The 14,734-nt window shown below is 41.2% G+C and overlaps 1 protein-coding gene across 8 annotated transcripts in view; it reads right to left on the reverse strand.

Annotated features, from left to right (window-relative positions):
- zfhx3b (zinc finger homeobox 3b) overlaps positions 1–14,734 on the reverse strand; it is a 344,728-nt gene that overhangs the window by 176,585 nt on the left and 153,409 nt on the right. For all 8 annotated transcript variants that reach the window (XM_084357811.1, XM_084357810.1, XM_084357812.1 and 5 more), the window contains one exon: positions 1,632–1,704. The gene's annotated coding sequence lies outside the window, so the exon portion shown is untranslated. The remainder of the gene's footprint in view (positions 1–1,631; positions 1,705–14,734) is intronic.

Raw genomic sequence — 14,734 nt, forward strand, 5'->3', positions numbered from 1 at the left:
AATGTCCCCAACACATTTCTGTAGTCTCATTACGCCACTTGTGCGCAACCAGCATTTTGAAGAAACGTGAACACTTTATATTTCAGGTACTTAATGATGGATTTTATGTCATAGAATAAAACGTGAAAACATCCTAAGCCTGTGGTAACCATAAAAAACCCACTGACTTCACAAAAAATGCTCACTCTTTCCAGGTTTTAGTACTTATTCCTGCGGCACTCTATGGCTCACATTGTAAATAGCTAAATATGGGTGCTAGTCTTCAAAGTTTGTATGCTGGTTTCTTGAATTGAGTTTTGATATATATTTATAGATACAACATTCCCCCTATGTACAGCTTAGCAAGTGGTTGGGCTCTACAGTGTTTTTATTTTTGTATTTTTTGTGAATTATTTACAGCCAGTATATGAGGTCAATACATTAAAAGGTACAGATAAATAATCCAACATTTCTGTCCAAACAACACACACTAACCTTCAATGTATATATATTTTTAATGTATTATTATTTATTTTTTAATATCGGTGCCTCATGATTGTCTATATCAGTTTAATTTCAGGGAGAAAGACTCTTAAGTGTTATCACCTTACACAAAGACTTAATTCATGTGCTATCAAAGCGGCGCTGACACACTGAATCATTTTCTTGTTTCCTTTCATCCTTTTTGTTTGATTCCGACTCTCAAAAACAAACCCTTGGATGAGTGCCAAACCATAAATTAGGATCTTCATTAGACACATCAAATCTAAATTACTTTTCAATTAACAGGCCAGTCAACCTGAACTAATCAACCAATTAGGCTGTGTGTGTTCACAGAAAAGCTAACAAAAGCGCACGAGTCCCCTGGGAAAGCAGTAAAAACACTGCAGAAGAGTGACAGTGCAAATGAGAAGCTACTGGTTGAGGAGAGAAAGGGAGGATCACAAAGTGGCAGAGGAGACATGTGACACTGAGATCACATCACTATTCACCCCTGTCATTATTTGGGTATTCAAACTTCAAGTTAGAAGAAATAATTACAGCTAAAGAAAGGAAAAAATTAAATAACAGAAGTCCTATGAGCTTTGATCACTCTGTATTGTTCAATGGGTACTCTGCTTTCAGGCTAATGTTTGTGACCAGTACCTTTATGTTGATGAGCCTTGATTGAAAGGTATATTATTCCTTTGATGATACCTTATTTTGTGTTAAATCATCAGACGGTAAATACACATAAACTACTCCTAACCCCTAATTTGGTTAAGGAAATTGTTTAAACGCAGGTAATGCATAACATTTTCATGATTATTATGATATAGGGATAAAAAAGATATATATTTCTATATATTCTATATATAATTTTTTTCTGTAGATCAGACAGAATATGAAGATGTGCGGAGACTGTGCTGCCTGAGTCTCTTTGTGTTGGACACAATTCCACATTTACCCGCTCTGAATGAAGACTACTTGGAAAGGCCTTCGCATAATGTTTGGGAAAGTAATATTCAGAAAGTAGAAAGAATTTTTTGAATTCTCTCTGTCACTCATCTGCAGTTCGCGGCTCACGTCTTTGCTGAGTGCTGTGGCAGAGTGAAAGGCTTTGTGATGCCCCTTTCAGTGTGGTAGGGCTGCTGGGACTGTGTTGAACATACCTTTGGGCCACAGGAGATCTGATAGGCAGCGCGGGCTGTTCATCCGTCTTCCTCACACACGACAGAATGCAAACTAAGAGAGGAACAAACACACACGGCGTACATTTTTTAGGCTGATACGGATATTGATATGTTTTTAAACATCCTACATATATCGATAGAATAAACAATCTTGAAATGGATCTCTGAGATGAGTTTTTTGTTGCTCTGACCGAGACACATGCTGAGCAAGACATTTCTACCCCCTCAAGCCCTCACATCTGAAGGTCTGAGATCTGATGGCGCTGTAGCTCAGGCCAAAGGGGCTTGTAAAGAGGAGAACACCATTATTGTACTAGTAAATGTCAGAACAACCCCATCTAATTGTGCCATTACTAATTCATGTTTATTAATGCAGTGATGTATGATGGCTCTGCAGTCTGTGCCTGTCATGTATGGCTTATTCTTTGCTGGTGAGGGGCTGCAGGGAGTGTGTCAGGGACTGGGTGTGGGGCATATGGTGCATGTAGTGACAGTGCCAAGTGGTGTGTGACTTTAACATGAAGGCAGAGAGGGGGTGAGGGAGTTGACTGATGGTGCTGGTGTCTTCTGCTGGCCTGGTGCCAGGGCCCCTGGTCCCCAGTGCCCCAGCCCCTCACTACCCCGGAGCCTCTGGGCAAGTACCACAGTTATTGTTTTCACTGCCAAGCAATTAGCGGCACTTAAGATTTATTTAGTCATGCTCTAATGTGCGGTAATTAGCTCGGGGCCCAAACAAGCCCCTCCAACCCATCACCTTGTCGCTCACATCAGAGCAATGCATCAGCAGGAGACAGTGAGGGAATGTGAGAGAGGAGGCAGCAGGTACAGAGGGTGGGATCGTGGAGGAGGAGGAGGAGGAGGAGGAGGAGTTGGAGCAGAGCTAGAAGGATTACAAGAGCACCAGCCCAGCTCTGTGGATCAGCACTTTTTAAGAGATCTTCAGGGGCCTGTTGGCTGAACGCATAGCAGGAGGAAAGGGCAAATACAGCCCAGTTACACTTTTATAGAATGCTTTGTGGAAAAACACCCCTGACACACACCTCGGCCTGGCAGCTCGGTTTGTCATGTGGCCCAGGGGGCTCTGCTGGCCTATCACATGACCACTGTAATGACCTTAAAGGGCAGCCTCCTCAACAAGCTCAGGCCACTCCCACTGGCTGGACTGCTCTTTGGGAAATGCAGTTTGGGTCACTGGATAATGTGTGATGCATTTGGCCCTCAGGCTGGAATAACAACAAAATGTAGAAACCAGGCCAAAGAGATTATGCAAAAGCTGCCAAGCAAGGTGAAACAAAACAAAACAAAAAGCAAGACAAATGCTTGTTCCCCTGCTGTTGTTGGTCCATGAAGCTTTTGGGAATTTATATAATACAACGCATGATGTGTATGTGCACAGTATGTCATAAATGTGTTGTAGGTGTCAGGGACATCTCTATTAAGAGACAGAGTTTCATTGATTTATTATTTGTTGGTGTGTAATGGGTTTAGCAATGTGCAGTGTTTTGGAGATATGATTATATGCATCCTCTAGGCTCTCTGGTATATGTCACATGTGTCAGCCAAAGTCTGGTCCCCGATACATTTACGGACCAGTAATAGTGATTTCTAACCATTGTGGTTAAAGCATGAATTATATATTGCATTCTGTGAACAACACCAGGCTACCACAGAACTCGAAAAAAAAATTAAATAAAATGAGTTAAGTTCATCCACTTCACTTGAGCGACATTCCCCCTCATCTCAATTGAAGCATGTACAGAATAAGGCATTTTATGTGTAATGATATATGGAGGCTTGAGAATCAATGCATTGAGTGTTTCAACTTAGAGTATCTACTTGAACAAGAAACATTTTTCTTATTTATTTTTTTTAAAGCACTACACTGCCGAGTGAACAGCAGTAGCTCATTTAATACAAGTGAGCAGATGAAGGTCAAAGGCAGGTTCAACTGCATATGTACATCTTATACATATGCATTAACAAAAGCCATCAATCTTTTCCGGTTGTAGGGGGTTAGGTGAAAATTTGAATCACTAAATATTAAAAACAGCGTGAGGAAAACTACATAGCAGATGCTTTTGATCGTAAAAAAAAGAACCCAGCAAAAAAGTGCAGATGCAAGACATCAGACCAACCATTTTAGCGTTAAGTGTTTGACTGGGAGATACATCCTAATCATTGCAGAACTGGGCCTCCTCATGGAGCTATCACCTAAAATTGCTATGCAGTTTGGAAGGGTAGTGCTATAAATGAAATATCACTTTCCATTTTATCTCCCGGGGCAGCGTGATGCTCCGAACCAATCAGAACCTCACAAGCCAACCCTTGACCTTTTTCGTCTCAATATGACTACCATTATCTTGCAGAAAATTAGAAGCGTCTCGCTATTGTTCGGTAGCGACAAGGGGTGGAGGTTATTTAAAGATAAATGCTCTGGTGTTCATGATCCATGCGGCAATCACACAACACGGAACAGAGCGGAGCGGCGGGGGAACATGTCTGTTGACGCCGTGTGGCTGCATGAGTGCACATGCGCACACATGAGGCTGTGTGTAAATGGATTCATGTTGACTGTTTGGTGCTGATGTAGCTCCGCGTTTGCCCAGTAAACCTGTTTGTCGGTATTGGGTGAGCAGGTTTCGGTGGATGCTTTTGTGTTATTATGTGAGTACTAAATATGAACAGCTTTAATGCACAATTTACAGGACAAATTTGGAAAGCAAATCCGGATGATTGTACATCCTTGATTTCAGTGGTCTCCATAGGCAACTGGATCAGTACTGGCTGTCTTATAAACATGAGTAGTGAGAGGGATAATATCCTCCTGGTAGCAAAGCCATTAGGTGACGAATGTGAATAGACCTGATGCAGGAATAAAGTGACGTGACAACACGATGCTGTGGGTGGGAAAACTAAGAGCTGAGCATCTGTTTTTAAAAAAAGATATACATTTAGCACACGTCTTGGTTTAGGAAGTTATTTTTTCTCTTAAAATCTTATTATATTCATGTGCAGACATTAGCTGGAACAATCTTTCTCAAAACAATTTATATTATATGATGTTCATTGCAGCTGTATTTTAAGGCAGCTCTACTACAGAAAGAGAATCATAATTACATAGTGCCTGCATTTTAAATGAGCGCGCTTATTCAGGACCAGTAAAGTCATTGATTTAAAAGAAAACAACAAAAAAATGTACAAGCTAAACACTCATTCCAAAAAAATTAGCTTTCAGTGGCCGAGATGTTTGTCATTGTTTAATTTTCCCCACACAACATGGCGTTATAGTAGAAGTGTACAGATGTTGCTTTAAGATAGCAATTTTTTTCTAAACATACTCTATGAATATCCATAGCAATATGAGAGAAGGCCTGTGTAGGCTTGTCACATTGGGAGAATCCTCACACAACTCCTGTGAAATCAAAACCAAACATGTTCCATCACTAATGCGGAGCTTGTTAGCTTGAGGCCTTGCAATATGTGTCTCTGACAGTTCAGTATAAATTGAGAAATTTAAATTTGATTTGAGAAAACCGAATTGGAATTTTTCTTGTGTGTAAAAGGTAACCATAATAATTACGATCATGTTCAAACTATTACATCCAGCTTTTTATAAAGCCTATCCCATTCCATTGCTGTAAAATCATTTAGACTGGTTTAAATATGGCATGAATATTCAAATTAAATCAATTTAAACACCAGCTCTGCTGCCAATCTCACACATTCTGTGGGAGGCACCTCACCCATGTTTGCTTCTCTTAAAAGTAGGAAATAACCAGAAGTTTACACAAATGTTCAGGAAATAAAAGATAGTATTTAAATCAAACTGCGATGGCCTACTTTGGACTGCAGCTTTATTCAGAAAATCCTCCTCTAAATTAAATATATATCTATGTGTCACTTTTTACTTTTGGCATTTAACTAAGATGGTTTCATCATCATAATCAGAGCAATATTATCAGTAAACAAACCAGATGAGACCAATATCTAAGGTTCTCTCATATTTCTGTAGTTGTAGCTGCCTTAACAATGGCAAAATGTATAATAACCAGCATGTTAAATGAGCACTGTTAGGGGCAAGACTGAAACTGACCATGAATTTGCAGCATTTCTGCTGAAGGACTTGCAAATGCTTTCCTGAATGTCATAAAACAGCAGGAAATCAGCAGTTCTATCCAACATATGTCAACAGCAGGATGTGCCTCCCAAATAAATGAATATATTAATATTTTTGTTCTTTTTTTCACATCCAACATTAGTTATTATCTATTATGATGCATGCATAATGTTACAGAGGGTCACAGGATAGTCCTGCTTTAAATGTTATATTTCCATGATTGGTTCATTCTCTCCATTTCCTGTTCATTGTGTGCGAGCAAACTCCATTGTCTGTGGGTAGATTCTGCTCGGCCCTCAGAGGGGCCATCCCCAGGGAGCACTGCATCTTTTATTAATCAGGGGCGCTGCGCCACAGCCCAGCTTATCTAATTTAGCAGCCCGCCTCAAATACAACTATGTTGGGCTTGGTGTGGAAAGAGGGGACAGGGGTGTGGGGGTGCGGTTGGGTGTAGATAGGATGGGGGTTGGGGTGCGTCCTTCGGTCTTTCCATATTGTGGGTGATGCAGGGGGGCTGCGACGAGTGGGGGAGACAGGGGGAGGTAGCGACTTATCAGACACCTCGTCACCAAGTTTTAGGACTGAATCACAATACAGCAAATTACCTTCTGCTGACAAGAAAAAATGAGCATGGCCCCCATATGAAAAAAATAGGATTGTCAGGAAGAGGTGACACATTGATTGCTTAGTATGCGCATCCAGAAGGCTGGGGTTCAGAGGCGTCCTCCCTATATATATGTAGAAGAGGTGCAGCAGTGCACAGCACAGCCATGAGGGGGAATGAGAAATTGAAATGCCATGTTAGATTGGAGTCCCCTCCTCGAGCCAATCTCGCTGGTCTAGCCCAGCCGAGCCCACATTGGACTGCCATATCATAGTATGGCCATGTATGTTATGGCGAACATGCATGAAACTATATGTACTAATCACCACAAAGGGGAGAGGATGATTAGGCGTGCAGTAACATTACAATGTGCAGGAATACACTCAGGTGTACAGTATACACGTCGTCCTCATTTAAACACAGAATATAAGGACCTGGTATTTCAAACAAAACACACAAGTCCAACCTGGTCTAGGTGTTTTACACTCCCTTTCTGGCCATCCCTCCTCCCCCTTCTCTCTCATCTGTGTCATAGCTCAGATGAATCAGTGTCACCGGTGTTGAGAGCACTTACTGTCAACCCTGGCGCCCCGGGCTACGGCACTGATGGACACAAACTATAAAATATCAGCCCCCTGGGGAGACATCGCTCAAGCACTGCCCCACAGCCCCGAGGGGGTGTGATCTGGTCAGTGTGCATGTGTTTGTTTGAGTGTGCTGAGAGAGCAATAGGGGCAATGGGTTTTGTCTGTGTATCAGTTGTGATCCAGTAAGTATGGTCTAGTACGTGTGTGCAGTGATGTGGACAGTTTCCACGCCACGTGCATGAGAAAGGAAGATCATGGTACAGAATATATACTGTATATATTTACTTTTCATGTTTGCGCATAACTACATTTTAAAAAAAATATATTTTCTGTTCAATAGACTGCTATAGAGAAGGAGGAAAACATAATAAATGTGATACCGGGCTTTCTCAACATTTCCATTTCTGTACCACAATCACAACAATGACTCTCCTCTGTTCCTACCGAACCCCAAATTCCATAACTCTGTGTATGAGCTCAGCCATCCTGACAAAAACTACAAGCAGGCAACTATATGGGAAAACCGCAAATGAATCAATCAATAAAATCAATGGCTCTGTCTGAGAACATGTCCCGCATCAGCTGATAAGTGGTATAACCTCCCCCCTCCTGCTCTTGTCAGTCACGGAGAGGGTATGAACAGTCTGCACGGTTAAAATAGGAACGGGGAGAGGAGGAAAATCAGAAGCTTTTCAGCCCTGTGATGACATCCCCCATCCTCCATTGGTCAGTGGGCTGCAATTCCCTTATTTCAATTCTGCAAGGTCAAGGTTTCTGCTCGCTGATGTGTAAGCATGTGCACAATTGCACTTATGTAAAATATAAAGAACACACTGTATACGCACGCACTTATATTTCTTATAGATTGAATATTCCAAGAAAAAACCCACCAATTTACACAGATAAACTTGTCTCTTAACACGCCTTTACCATATCTCTAAATATTGACTATTCATTTACACTGTCTGCAGTCCGTTGCTGCTTGATTCACCTAATACAAGTGTATTAACAAGGCTCCTATGAGATTCAAGGACAAAGGCATTAGGAGGAGAAGGAAGCAAGGTACAGAACAGTGGATTGTTGCCCCGTGGCAATGGGACACATGGCGAAGCTTATGTTGCATTGTACTATTATACGTTAGTCTGTTAGTGGTGGAGCTAAAGGACTTCGTGAGTGGCTTGGAGGAACACATGAATGCAAATAGATCAAATCAAAGGAAAATCTCAGATTGCTGTTTGTCTTCTTTTTTTTCTATTTTTTTTGTTTTTCAGCTCAATGCCATAATGGAAGAGTCATGAGGCCCAACATAAGAATCGCATGATCAAAAACAGTTATTCTTAGTGCCTGGCAGGTAAATGACAGAAGACAACAAAGTCTTCTCTGTTTGATCAGATGCATTCAAAGGTAAGGTATAGGTACTCAACAACCAATCAATTACAACTGTCGTGGGTTTTGTTTATGGACTTTCACTAGCTTGAGCCTCACCCATTCTCACTATGGGCTGCATTTACATACAACAATATCCATGTTTAATGAGGAAGTTCCCTACTCATGATCTGATTTGGATATAACAACACCTCATCTTGTAGGTCTCCACGCAGAACTCCATCGCTGTCTTCTGATCTGGCTAAGCCTCTGTGAGGTAAGGTAAAGTGGAGCAGTTTCCATAAAGAAAAAGAAAAGACAATACTCAGCGATGTGTGCTTATACACAAATGCCCGACGTTGGTACAGACACTCTCGATAAATGTTACATCTGATTGGAGGGACTGTTTCAGAGGGGAGGAGGGGGACCGCAGACCCCTGTAGCAGTCACTTAAGTTAAGCACTAGTCTGCCAGGCCTGCCGCCACACAGTAAAGCTCATCTATAATTTGTGAAGAGTGTAATGCCATCTCCACTTCATGATTATGTGATATTCTTCACCTCTGCCATAGCCAATGAGGCCAAGAGCTGGCAGTCTTAATGAGGTGCCTCAGAGTTCAGCAAAGGGGAAGGAGAGGTGGGAAGATGGGTGCATGGAGAGAAAAGGAGGATGAGAAGACGAGGAGTGTAGGCCTTCTGCAGGCTGGATACACTGGTGTTCACAATATGAAGAAATACATACAATCTTGGTAACACGTCAACCATTAACAAGTTGCTTACTTGGCTCTTAGTTGGTCTTTATTATTGCCTAATTCTACAACTACTAGACTGATATCTAAGTTAGTAGTAGTAACATGTAAAGAAGAAAGCTTTGGTACATGAATTACTTACTTATGTTAATGGATAAATTCACTCAAAAATTAAAATTCATCTACTCACTCGCATGCCAATGGCTCCATACAGCATGTCCAACATAATCTTAGTCTCCAGAAGCTCCAGAGATCCCAAATTGATTAGAAAAGACGTTATTTGCACCTACAACACGCGGTTGAACTTTTGCGCCCATTTCAGGCGGGGAAAACAGGTCCCCATCTACTTCAGTTGTTTTGCGGACGACGAAACTTTCCCAACTTTCTATCAGCATGAGGGTGAGTAGATAATGATTGAATCATTTTTGGGTGAACTTAACTTTTAATATTCTTTGCTCAGTTATGGGCCTAATAAGTCTTTCTCCTTTAATAACACTGCATGAATATGGTGTATTCTTATGGCACAAAACACAGTACTACATGTGTTTATAATGTCCAAATAACTCTTCATTAAGTCTTTCTAACTCAGGTTAAGTTTTAAAGTGTTGTCTTGCCCATTACTCGTTTCCTAGTAGTCTTGACACACAACTCAAACTGTTTCCACTTGAGCATGCTTTGGGAATTATATTATCTCTATACACTATGATTGAGCATAGTGTGCTAAAAGCCAATCTGCCGAAATGAGACATGTTCACAATAAAACAGTGAGAGAAAGTCATTAAGTCGCCCCCCAAAAACACTTGTTAAGGGGAGGCATGGCATCCTGGTTTTGTAGAGGATTATGTCCACCAAAGAGATCTCATGAGAGAGCCCCTTAGACTCATTTTCAGTGAAGTGCATGGCTATGCTCTTATGGCTGGTCTAGATGTTATGAATAAGTAAATAACAACATTTTTCCAGTCGTTTAATCTCTGAGCACTGCAATTAGTAAGTCTGTAGTTTGTGCTGCATTTTTTTTCTGCCCTTATTATTGTTATTGAAATGTCACGCTCTTATTTAGCTCAAGGATGAATAATAAATAAGCTATAATTACTGTCTTGAATGAGCCGACGGCTTGGCTGGGTCAATGGTAAAGGGAGACCTGCCCCCCACCAACCCCATCCCCTCTCCCCATCTACTTTCTCTCTTTTTCTCTCTTCCCCTTCTTCTCCCTCTCTCTCTTTAATTGGATCTTGTAATTAGTTTCTCTGATGGATCTGGGAGGTCTGAGGCATCCTCTACAGCGTTCATTAGTGTTCTTGGAGGAAGGTGAAGCTTTTTAAAAGCTCTGCCTGCTCCGTCCCTCACATGTCATAACACTAGATATGACTCTGCCCAAATACAATAAGAGCACCACTTGAAGTCTGGCTCAGGTTTGCCTATGTACTATCAAAACAAAGTATCTCAGCGCTGTGGGCCTTGAGGGAAACATTAAGGCATCTTCCTGTATGATATGGAAATTTAGTTTTTTCCACCATAAATCCATTAAGGAGAATTTTTCCATAGGTGTGCTCCAGATAAGAGAATTCAACACTGTACAAAAAGCCTATGCAACGATGGTTAGCACTGTCAGAGATTAAGAGATTCCTATTTCTTTTCAAGAAAGCAAAAGACCATCAGACACACCGAGACAGTTCACCGCTGCAGGTAGCAGTGTGATCTTAAATCTGAAGGAAAATGTCCTTTGGCTTACTATTAGAGAACTGACCAGCCTCTACAAATTCTTTTTTTTTTAGATGCACACACGTATAACACACACACACACACACACACACACACACACACACACACACACACACGTTGTTCAGACCTATAATATACAACCCCCCTGTAGCACCCCAACACCATTTCCCCCTTTTCCTCTCCACCCTCCGCTGGCCAGGCTACACTAGACATCTCTCCCTAATCAGCAGCCTCGTCTCGCTCAGACTGGTTGCCATAGTAATATGCCGGCTGGTCGACATGGCAACCACTCTGAGGTCCACTATTAAATGAAGAAGAGTGGAGGGAGGGATAGGGAGAATGGAGTTGGGATGAGAGAGAGAGGGAGAGAGGGAGAGAGAGAGAGAGAGGAGGAACAGGAGAGACAGAGAGAGATTGTCCAAGATGGGGGAAGGGGGTACTGGGTGGTGACGGTGGTGGTGGGGGGCACGGAAAAAATGAAAAAGGGGAAAAAAAGCATAGAAAAATGAGTACAAGGAGCGGGCGAAGAAAAAGGAGGGGCAGCTGGAGGAGATAGAGAGCATCAGTCGTGCCGTTTGAGCTACCTATTGAATTGTACGGTATTAAAAGCTTCTTATACGTGTCGCAACAATGCCATTAACCTAATGCATGACGTCATTTACTTAATGCCTTACACTTATAAATTTATACGCATGAAAAATGCATGTGCAGCCTGTCCCAATCTGGATAAAGGATCGTAAACTAATATCACGTTTTAAGAGCTACTTACAATATTATTGTCAATCCACATCGGACATACCTAAAAAAAAATGATATACAGAAATGAATATTTATAAAGTGTAAAGGTTTTATGGACCCCGGGCCCGTAGTTATGATCGGTGAGGGCATGTGAAAAGTTTATGTTGGAATAAGACAAAGGGGTCACATTACTTCTCCTTTGATTGAATTACCTACGGAGCAAAACAAGGAAGCACTTGCACTGTTTTATAGTCGACATCAAAACATCGCGCTTTAAAATAATTTCACTTTTTGGCAGCGTCCTGAATTTGTGTTGCCCCCCTATGCCTTCAAACACTTGGCACCTCCTTCTCATTCAACTCAATATGTCAGATTGGATGGAATATGTAAACTGTGCGTGTAATTTCAAACTACAGTGCAGGCCTTTCTGTCATTTTTGCCATCATGGGTGCACTCTCTCCAAACTGAAGTGAGAATTCACCAGGGCACACACACCTCCACGCGTCTCTACTGCGATCTACCTCGATCACTCCTCCCTCACCCTTTCTCCTATCTTTCAGTCTTTCTCCTCTCATTTTTTATTTGCGCCTCACCTATACCTAGGAGGCTCCAAGCATTTTCCCCTTTTATCACAGTCCCGCTTCTTTTTCTTTGACTGGATCCCTCTGTCTTGCTCCCTCCGAATGTCTGATTCTTTAATGAATGAAATGCCATTCCATCAAGATGCCACCACAGCAGTGACACAAAATAGCATTTGTTGCCTTGTGTGTGAAATTCCTTTATGAATTGGAGCCCTCTCTTTTTCCCCCGGAGCGTCTTATGAAAGATAGCTAATTGCATGTCCACATTGTGCCGTCAGTCCCTGCTTCCCTCGCGCACCATTCAGAGGCAATTAAAGTGAGCTTAAACAGAGTAAGAAAGTGCGTCATCCTCTTAATGCAATTAAGGAAGTGTGCACACAAACATACAGTAATACTCTGAAACACAAAAACAGGAACGCAAAGAAAGAACACAGAAAAAAAAGAGGCAAGCGGAAGAGGATCATTTATCAGGCAATGTAAGCGCTCGGCTTGGCTTCATCGTATGTGACAGTATCTTTCATTGTCTGGGTTTCATCGCTAAACTGGGTTGTGTTAAGGTTTTTAAAGGAAAACATAAAAGCCCTGACTGCTTTCTAGATAAATTATAATCAAATTACTTTAGAATACTGCAAAGAGCTCCATGTAAAGATACAATTGTAGTTGCCTTCTGTATGAACAGCCCCCAAATCATCTTTCAACCCTGAATGTGTATTTTTTCTTGTACTTGCTTCTGACTGTCAGTCACGCACTATGATATCAGCCTTTTTTTACATTTATATTGATTGATTTACATTGTTATACCTGACTGGTAGTAATGGGCCTATACTGAGGGCAATTTCTAACAATTTTGGAATAGCGGCAACATTGCAAATCTTGAGTTATTATTCTGGGAATGTAAACATGTTGAGAAATGCGTCCTAAGCTCCTCAAAACAGCACTGAAGACTGCAGGAAGAATGAAGGTATTACAGGTATGCACTGAAGTTACAGTAGTAGCAGAAACACATTTACTAAGCCTGCATTTCTTCTTTGTCGCAGGGGATGAGAAATAGTTTGTTGTAATAAACAACACACACCTTGATGCATACATGCATACAGACACAGACTCACAAGGTGAAATGGAAGGGCTCTGGTCTGACACACAGGTTATATTCACTGTAACAGTCATGCTGAAGCCTCTGACATACATCATGTGATCACAAGCACTAAATGATCAGCTAAAGTCAAGCAAGGCTTCATTACAAAGAAAGGCAACACTCACAACCATCGACAGAATGTGAAGAAATATTAGTTTGGACGTTTTGTATTGCATAGAAGAGACATCTGCTGAAGTTAGCACGCTAACCAGCTAGCCCCTGCGGTCCAAGACCCCTGTGCTTGCAGTGTTAGCACTCTGAGCTCCAGGCATACTCAAGTCAACTAATAGGACCGTTAGCTACACGGCTAACTGAGCTAACTAGCTAACAGCAGCTACTCTAGTGATATGCTGCACCCTATTTGTTTTAAGTATGAATTTAAGGTTTATTTTACAGTGCTTATTTTGGGGGATTGTCTTCACTTACTTCCATTTTAGCACTTTGGGTAGCCTCATCTCCTCAATACCTCCATTTAGGTTTTGTGACACGGCCAACCACAGCCAATCCTGGCCAGAACAGACTGGAAGCTGTGCAGCTATGGAGGTTGAACAATCTCACAGTATGTGAATTAAAATTTTGAAATATGATGAAAATGGCAAATGACTCTCTCTCATATTCACACCAGCATGAACGCAGAAGCCCATTCATGGAAGCGTGCGTGCGTACACAGGCCACAAGCAGTAGTATGGCATACACACAGTGTTATCTTTAGTTAGACATGAAGGCTCCATAATTATCATTGATCTGCTCATTATGGTATATTACTCACCAATTGGATTTCCCTAAGTTTCAAGTCAAGTTCATTGCCTTGTAAGTGATAAGACACTAAACTGAGACGTCTAGCAACACATTTATCTCATCTGACCTGCTCTGCCTATGAGTCACCGTTAGACATATGAGCACACAGCATGCAGATGACAATGCAAGCATTCACGCTTAGAACCTAACACACACACACACACACACACACACACACACACAAACAAACACACATGTTTTCCAGTTTACATTTTCTATCTTTTTTATTCACAGTCTCCAAGTTTTGTTATTTTTGGTTTTCGCTCTGACCTTTTAAATTGTATCTTTTGTCACCAAAAACTATATGTCCACATGCATGTAAAGTTCACACACACGCAGACAGACACACATACAGTGCAAATAAATACAACTGTGGGTATAAAGAGCAGCAAGTGTCATGCAGTATACTGTATTTCAGTGGCAAATTGATGCTGCGAAGCCAATTAAGGTATTTTAACCTTTTGAAAGTTTCTTTAAAAAATTCTGTACAACACTCTTCACTCTCTTGTTCAATATAATAAACCTTTATATGGTAAACCTTTAAGTATATTCTTTTTGTTCTATGAAATAAATATGATACTGGAATTTCTAACTTTGACACAATACCTTGAAAAATGTCAATATTCAATACCATGTTCGATACCATGGGGTAAAATTGCCAACATTGAGGGAATACAATTTCAGACTT

The sequence above is a fragment of the Pagrus pagrus genome, assembly GCF_965226575.1.
Source record: "Pagrus pagrus genome assembly, chromosome: 1".
Taxonomy (NCBI): domain Eukaryota; kingdom Metazoa; phylum Chordata; class Actinopteri; order Spariformes; family Sparidae; genus Pagrus; species Pagrus pagrus.